Below are 7704 nucleotides of genomic sequence, written 5' to 3' on the forward strand. Positions count from 1 at the left end.
TTTGATACCGGTGGCCGATGCCAGCGGAGCTATTAGTACAAAGAGATTAAACCAAGCGTGCTCACTTACACGGTTACCGTGGCAACGCCTGCTCCGTACAGCGTGCGAAACACTCCATTCGTTTATTGATTGAGCCCCAGTCAAATTCAATCGCGAGCGAAAATGGATTTTTTAATGCGACTATTAGCTGCTTTTGAAAGGCAAATTGAGTTCAGTTATACTGAGTCCGCCATCAAAAAACAATTTACTGTCAGCCAGGCAGGCCAGACAGGAGTCCAGTGCTGGGGAGACGGGGGGAAAGAGAAAGGAGGAAGAGTGGGGGAGGCAGAAGGAGCATCATTAAACCACTTTTGTGAGATGAGGGGTTGCACGCACTTGTTTGAGTTCAACTTGACCCTCCGCTTGCTGAGGGGACAGGGCTGTTCAGTGGATAAGGCACGGGCCTGAAGATGGGAGGCCTCGGGTCTAAGCCTAAGGCTTGCTTGGTGTCCATCATCAGCACCTCTCGTCCACCCTCCGTGTTGCAGTTTCTCCACTGGTAGAGGGACTCCAGCTACATGCCTGCTCTAGAGACCCCCGAAGGCAAAAGGTCGATGACCAAGCTAATAAAAATTTGGTATTTCAGGTGGTCATTCCCCAGTCTGAGAGATGAAGCGAGTGGTAAAACATCCCAAAAGGAGCAGCAGAGACAGGAGTGTTAGAAAGTGCATGGGAGGATACAGAAGGAAGGGAACAAGTGGCTAAAGTTTGCCCGGCGAAAAGAGAGAGCGGGACCTAAAACCAGCTCATCCCCTGAGACTCCCAGCAATTGCAACCGGCTCCTGGCTACACTCCCCTCATTCTCCGTCCTAAGCCTGGCCATCGTTCAGCGAGGTCACAAGGACAGAAAAAAAAGCAGCAGCCGGTATCGCCCAGCCCCAACCCAAGCCATCACATTTTTTTTTTTTAACTTGGTTTAATGGGAGCTGATTTCCTCCTAGAAGCTGGAAAATCAAAGCTTTCCCTGACCGATTTGGAAAGCAGATTCTCATTACCAGGTTAAACAAGGATCAATACCACAGCCAACACTGAAACAATTCCTACTCAGCTAGGTGCTGGGGACCCTCATTTCCTCAGACACTTGAAGGGGTGCTGGCTCAGCCCCAGACAGAATGGGGCCCTGGAGAATATTCTTACAAGAATGACCCTAAGGCTCAGTCCAGTGCCCGCTGTGGTCAATGGAAAGATACCACTGACCGCAGTGGAGATGAATGAATCCCTTTGCCTACACTTGAAGCAACCGCATCATAAGAACAAGGGGTCTCATCTCCCCCTCTATAGTAGCACCCCATGCTGGGACCTGAACCTACTTAACTGAACAACCTGCCCCTTCTCGCATATGGTGCATTCAGCGCATAAAGGGAAGGAGAAGTTGTGCATCTTGGCATGTGCATAAGACATGATTTGTTAAACTTAGTGCTAATCTGGTCCCAGACCCAGTGCCCCTGGGTCCCAGGCTACTAACCTGACCCCGGGACAACTGATCTCTGTTCTGCTTCCTGTATTACAACAGGGCTGGTCACGATTTTGGGAGAAGTTTGGAGAAAGTCTCAAACAGCCTTCCTGATTTTGGTGATTTTGAAAACCAAACATCCCTGCTATTTTGAATAAAGCAAGTAATGATCATTTTAGTCCAAAAAGTCTTTTTTAATCAAAACTCCCTTGATGGGAAAATATTAAGCGGCCCCAATTTGTACAAACTTACAAATTTGTAGCCTGTTTTGCTGGGCTGGAATACTTCTAGAAGAAGGAATTTTAACGAATGTGAAATCATCTCAGCCAAGGGCAGGCTCCCACCTTGTTTACAGGATCAGTATCTAATTTAATAACTCTAAGATTTATTTTTCAAGTGTCCTCGAGTCTTGCAAGCTTGTTCCAAGGTGTGTGTTTTTTAAAGAAAAAAAACAAGTCCATTTTGTCCACAAACAAGTCAAGTAGATCCAAGCATCTCTCTCAACTGCAAGTCAAACTGCTGACAAGCAAAGGATGGATGGGCTACTGGTTAAGCCCAGGCTGTGGGAGTTGTGGGCTTCTCCATTATTTATGTATCCATTCATTTGATTTACAAGCCACCTAATCCAAAAGGCTTAAACTGGCTTACAATGAACAAAGGCACAGATTCCCCATGGGACCCTAGGCAAGTCCTTTAACTTCTGTCCCCATCTATTGAAGGTGGATGACAACGCTACCCAATGTGAGAGGAGTTTGCGGCTGGGTCCAGGCATTCAAAAAGCCTGAGACAGAATTGATCCAAGTTGCATGGCTTTCTGTAAGCGGTGTAGTTCAGATCGGTAGCAAACAAAACACACATTTGCCGTGTGGGGTGGAGTGCAAATCTTAGACAGGGTTTTTGCCATTTTTAAACCAGACTGTGCACGCCAAATGTCTGTTCTCTTATGGTATGGACCGGTTTTATGCGCCACACTTTGTTCTGCTGTGGGTCTAAGCCACTTTCTCATCACTTCCACCAATAAAAGTGTAATACCTGTACCTGGCCTGCAAGGATAAATACATTGAAACCTGGAGCCATCAGATACTCTAGTGTTTGAAAGCAGACCAGTAGCAAAAGAAATCAGCTGAGCCTTTTAGGCAGATTCACTCAAATCAATGAGAAGTGATATTTATTTTATAGCCTCCACCATTTCCCAGCCCCGTGTCCCTTGGGCAGTCATGTTGCAATGCCCGTGATGCTGTTGTTGGGGCAGCACATAGCCACAATTCTAGATCAGGGGCCTCAGCCTTCAAGCATGTACCCTTTTTTTGACCAGCTGGTAGTCAAAAAAACCCCAAAAAGCAACCCATGCTAGCCTGAATGTCTCTCCACATGTGGTGTGACCAGTGATTTCCATGGCCGGTATGTTAATACAGGCAAAGCGCAACGTTGCCATTATGCAAACCTGTTCCAAACAGAGTTAAAATGGTGGTAGCTGGTCTACATTACCACTGTGACCAGTTTGCAAACCTCTCACCCCAGTCTGAAGCTATTCAGGGAGGGCTGTATAGGATGCACAGCCTCTGCTACGTTTTTGCACCAGTGCTGCAATTCTGGGGATGGGTCTCCACAGCCAACCCTCGATTTCTAAGCAAACCCCTGCCCTGCTTTACATGTTAGACTAAAAACAAGCCAGGCCAGCACAGGCAGGTGATGAAGTTTTAAATTTATCCACTTTTTCATGAAAACTTTTCTGTCCTCTATAGCTATGTACTGATTTTCTCCCATTTCCTCCCAGACCTCTCCCTCTGCTGTCTATGCAGACAGCTTCTTCCTTCTCCCAAGCCACTGTTCCTACAACTTTTAAAATAGAAACTTCCCATGTTTAAGCAACTTCAAAAAAGCAGCTTGATGCCAGGATATTTGAAAGACTCATCCCCATCCCCCTCCACTCCCCTAACAGAAAAGCTTCTTTTAGGGTGAGAAGCTTTCTCTAAGCAGCTCAGAGGTCAGATTTTCAAGGGCTCGGCACCCACAATAGCAACTGGATTTTCAGAAGAGCTCGCTTCCCATGTAGGTCACTAGATAAGTCATAGGCTTCCAGAAGCGGAGCTCAGGACCCAAACTGCAGAGCTCTTCAAAATATAATTCCAATTATACGTGCTGAGCCTTGGTAAGAATTCCAGCCTTAATGTCATCTTTCTTGCCCGAGTAAGATTATTCACAAGCCTAAATACTTGCAGAAGGAACCCAGAGATTGTATAGCCGCCTAATCTTTAAGAGGCTTCTGAAGGGAGATCTACTTGCAAAGATTTTATTCCTCCCATAAAAGCCTCTAGTCTCCGCTAATGAGAGCGGAACTTAACCACATGTTTGCGGTGGAGGGAATAGTGTCATTTTGCAATTATTGTCATTCAAACGTTATTTATTTAACCTGCAGCCACATTATATCGACTGCAGAATTGCCTTCCTTTTTACTTCTGATGGCTCACTTATTGAGCAGGCCTGGAATAATTCTGCTTTGCATTCCCAGTCACAAACACAGGGTTTCCTCATATGGAGACACAGAGATAGGGAGAGACCAAGCATAATTGCTTCAGGAATTATAGGCTTTGTTTAATAGCTCTCAGGTTTGAGATGCCAGTTTTGGGAGCCCTTCATCCTGATCCAGCTTCCTACCTGCTCTTCCAGGCTAATCATATGATATACAGCCACCAGGAATTAGCCTATCCTGACGTTTTAAGGACTATGCAAGCAGGGGATTTTGGGCTGTGCATTTTACGAGCAGTGGAAGGGGCAGCTTAGAAAAGTGGGTATGGTGGCACCTCACCATATGTCCCCCCCCCTTTTTTTTTTAAGGCTGCTCAAGAGGCTACTCTGCCCCTGCATAAGCTAGAGCAGCCCCTGGGGAGCCCCTGACTGGTTGTGGGTTATTTTGTCACCCAGACAGCCACTCTCCCCCTTGCAGACTGCCAATAAATTAAATATTGTGGGGTGAAAGAATGGGGCATACTGTCACACACATTATTCCTCTACTGTTCTGGCATCCGAGCAAATCCCCAGGTTGAACCACCTCTGTGCACTGCCAGGGTTGCACTAACACATCAGCATTTGCCGCTGCCAGGAATCGCTCCACTAAAACCCAAGGAGTTGTATTAGCATAAGAACAACAGCAACAACAACAGAAACCCAGACACAGTGGTTTCTCTTCTGCCACAAAGTCTCTTCATCTCTGGTGGTGAAACAGCTGTTTAAAGGAGCCTGCAGTGCAATGCAACATATTTTGATCACTACCACATCTAATTACAGAGGAGAGTAAATCACTAAACAATTTTTACAAAGCATCTGAAATATAATAAAAAGGGGAAGCGTTGCCAATCAGACCGGAGGCAACTTTCACAGAAGCCTCATAAAGCAGAGCGCTAAGATGATGCACAGCCTCATAGAAAAGACAAAGCGTTTTCAAGCAGCGGCGTTCCCTCCCCGGAAGTCTACACTGCTAGCCAGCAAGGGGACTCCAGTATCCCCAAGACCTGGGTGAGCCCAGGTTGGGCCGAGGGGGTAGCTCAGAGTTTCTCAGCTTTTGAAAAATCAGCCGCTCCTTGTTCAAAGTAAAATTTCTTTGCACCTTGCATTTACTACAATTAAAACTTAAAAAAAAAAAAAAAAAAGAAAAAAAAGAAAAGCATGGAGCAGCATTTGCAATGCTGAGCTGACAATTAGTTTGCAGGCATGTTTCAAGAGGTTGACAGAACACTTGACTTTGCAGGGTAATAGTGTGTAGAGAGCACTGGAGCAAAAGGATCTTTGCTGTTGACAGCAATAACATTTTCAAGGCCTCGTGGCCTTCTCTCCCAGTTCCACAGTTGCCTGCTGTGACCCCCATAAAGAGGCCTTGAAAATGTTAAAAAAAAAAACAAACAAACAAACAACCCACTAACTTCAGCTATGACAGCATCCAAGGGGACCATTCTGGTGGTGGATTCTAAAATGTCTGGGATCGTTCTGCATCTAGGGATCTGATCAAGACCTTCAGCTAGGATTATGTTTTCTTCCTCCGACCAGTCACTGTCTGTTGATGCATCTGGCCTCTGAGGGCATGGCTTCTGCACCTCCAGCTCAACTGGGACCACCAGGACTCAAAGCCAAAGAGCAGTACTTAAACGAAGTGAAGAAGTTGGGTCATCCAACTGCTGCAGCAGGACCTTGCCCCTCACTCCATTAAGAACAAGGACACTCATTCGTACTGACGCACACTTCTTGGGGTTGGTTATTACGATTCACCCCTCTAAGATTCCCCCTTTCTCCTAAAAATGTTAGGTACAAGGTAGAACAGGGGTGGGCAAACTGCAGCCCGCCGCGGGCCAGATGTGGCCCACCAGGCCATTCTATCTGGCCCGCGGGGCCCCTAAAAATTTTAGAAAATTAATATTTATCTGCCCCTGGCTGCCTGTCATGCAGCCCTTGATGGCTTGTTGAAACTCAGTAAGCGGCCCTCCGCCCGAAATAATTGCCTGCCCCTAATGTAGAAGGTCATCTGCAGTCATGCACCCAAGGATCCATTTCAAGAGAGATGCTTATTAATAAAGGCATATGTGGGAGATCAATGCCCAAACCTCCCCAAAAGCCAGAAGAAACTGACTGCCTGAATATCTCCCCTAACACATGAAGCTAAATATCATACCCCACTAACCCTTAGTCCCTCTCAGGAAGTTAGGCAGCAAAAGTAAAACCCTGTCACCCTCCATGGCATTTACCTTCCCCACTCTCCAGACATACACAAAGGCCACGATTCCAGCCAAGTGTATTTGCACAATGAGCTGAGTCAGATACCACAATGAAAAACCACCTTTCATGTGAAAAATCCCTGTTCTTTCTAAAAAGTTCAGATTTTAAAAGCAAACTCTCAGTTCTGGGTGGCAGAATTTTTTTGGGTGGGGGGGCAATGCGTACCCCTGTGTGCAGTGGAGGACCGGCCTGTGACAGAGCCTCCTTGCTATTACCATCATACCAGCAACCTGAAATCCCCCCTACCCCACCAAAAGTAAGGAAAACACGTCTCATTTCATTCCTCCCTTCCTTCCTTTTACAGAACGGACTCCCCATTTTGCAGTCAGCTCCATTTGAAATCCCTTACTGAAAGACCAGATCTACTGTCCCCCTCCCAGCTATAGAGCATGTGTGCACATTTGTTTTTCCCAGTGCACAAGGCATACACGTATTCACTCCAGATATACCATGCAGATATCCTATAAGCAAACAGATGAAGCGCACTGACCCCGCAACTCCCCTTGGAAAAAATCGATACCCAAGAATCCCTCTTGTCACAGCACAGCTGGTTCTTCTATGTCTCCACTGAAAAGTCAGCCTCCCTCCTCCTCCTCGGGTTCAGCCAAGAGTTCCCATCTGCCGGAAGAAGAATCATGCTGGCCCTCTTTGCACTCCACTGCTGCTATAAAGGTTTTTCTCTGGCCTTTCTTGGTGTTGCTTACTTATTTCATCAAAATGCCACACAAGCTCATTTCACAAGCAGCTGAGTCTAGCTGAGAAGGTCTGATGTTAGTTGAAAACTCACCGGCAACTAAGGGAGGGCAGGGAAGAGGGAGATGTGAGATGAGCTGCCATCTATTTATCTAGGGTGTATGGGTGAAAACAATGGGGGGGAAAAGTGACTGGGATGGGGCAGTACGTTCAAGTGGACAAAGAGCTAGCAGGATTTGTCACCGATCTTCTCTGGGTCCCATCACAAAACAAGCAGATTGTTGGCTGGAAGATAAATATTTTCCATGACTATTTTCCTAACGTTTCAGATATATATGGAAATCCTGACTATTCAACTCCCAGATCTCCAAAAATTTGAACACAAAATTTCAGGTTTTAGCCCAAGCTATGAAATGGGACAGTTTTCCACCCAACTCCATGTTCTCATGTGCAACTAAGAGTTACCAAGCTACTTAAAAATCCTGTTATCCTGCCTCCAGCTACGGCCACCAAACCTTCAAACAACTGGAGGCTCTGAGCTCGCTTCCTCTCACTCAGCGGCGGATACATGCCTTGAAGCAGGACAGGTTGTACCGTCTTCTCCCCCTTCTCTTGGTAATCTGTACAGGTAACACCAAGCCTAGTGCGTCTTGCAGCCATCCATGTCAATGACCACATTCATCCTTGGCCAGTTGGAGAAGTATGGATGGCTGTTGCATGCCCACATGGTACTAGCTCCAAAGCAAATGCCA

The sequence above is a fragment of the Alligator sinensis genome, unplaced genomic scaffold, assembly GCF_000455745.1.
Source record: "Alligator sinensis unplaced genomic scaffold, ASM45574v1 scaffold872_2, whole genome shotgun sequence".
Classification (NCBI taxonomy): domain Eukaryota; kingdom Metazoa; phylum Chordata; order Crocodylia; family Alligatoridae; genus Alligator; species Alligator sinensis.